An 879-nucleotide genomic window follows, 5' to 3' on the forward strand; every position below is an offset into this window, starting at 1 on the left:
TGGGCCCAGGGAGAGGCAAAGAGTAGTGGTAGTAGTAAGGAGACCTGGGTTCTAATCCTGACTCTGCTATTAATGAATTAATTCAATCGTATTTATTGAGTGCTTATCGTGTGCAGATAACTGTACTAAGCACTTGGAAAGTACAATTCGGCAACAGATAGAGACAATCCCTACCCAAAAACGAGCTCGAGGATCTGGGTTCTAATCGTGGCTCTGCCCCTTGTCTGCTGGGTGACGATGGGCAAGGCACTTTGCTTCTCTGTGCCTCAAATAATTCATCTGTAAAATGGGAATTAAGACTGAGCCCTATGTGCTCGGTAAATGCCATTGCTTGATTAATTGATGGGTACATACCCCTGCCCCCTCTCAGGATCCCACCTGGAGAGTTTCCAGTACTCTACCAGTCTCAGCCAAGGGAGGGAGAGTCAAGCAGAGGGATACCTATTCCATTCTTAGCTTGGGCAGTGGCAAGCGAGTGGAAGGCAATCTGCTACAAGTCAAAACGCACCTGGCAGCAGTGGCAGAGGAGAGGGTCGAGGGTGGAGACACAAATTTGCTGAGTGGAAGAAGGCAATGGTAAACCACTTCTCTATTTTTACTAAGAAAAATCTATGGATACAGTCCCAGAATGCTTGCAGATGGAGGTGGGGCATTCTGGGAGAGATGCATCCATGGAGTCGCTATAGGTTTGGGGCGAATCGACAGCATGTCAATACATGCCAGATCACTGCACATATTAGTACTATTGAACACTACAGGTGACAAATAAATACAACGGATTGATTTAATAATAATGATGATGGTATTTGTTAAGCACTCACTATTTCTGAAGCACTGTTTTAAGCGCTGGCAAACTCCAAAGGAATTAGTGTTGATTAA

At 45.2% G+C, this 879-nt stretch overlaps 1 non-coding gene across 1 annotated transcript; it reads left to right on the forward strand.

Moving 5' to 3' along the window:
* The first annotated feature begins 360 nt into the window (after positions 1-360).
* Positions 361-498, forward strand: LOC119922669. The gene has a single exon (XR_005448684.1). It is a non-coding gene; the product is annotated as a small nucleolar RNA SNORA7 (small nucleolar RNA).
* Positions 499-879: the final 381 nt, after the last annotated feature.

This window comes from Tachyglossus aculeatus, unplaced genomic scaffold (assembly GCF_015852505.1).
Source record: "Tachyglossus aculeatus isolate mTacAcu1 unplaced genomic scaffold, mTacAcu1.pri scaffold_116_arrow_ctg1, whole genome shotgun sequence".
Taxonomy (NCBI): Eukaryota; Metazoa; Chordata; class Mammalia; order Monotremata; family Tachyglossidae; genus Tachyglossus; species Tachyglossus aculeatus.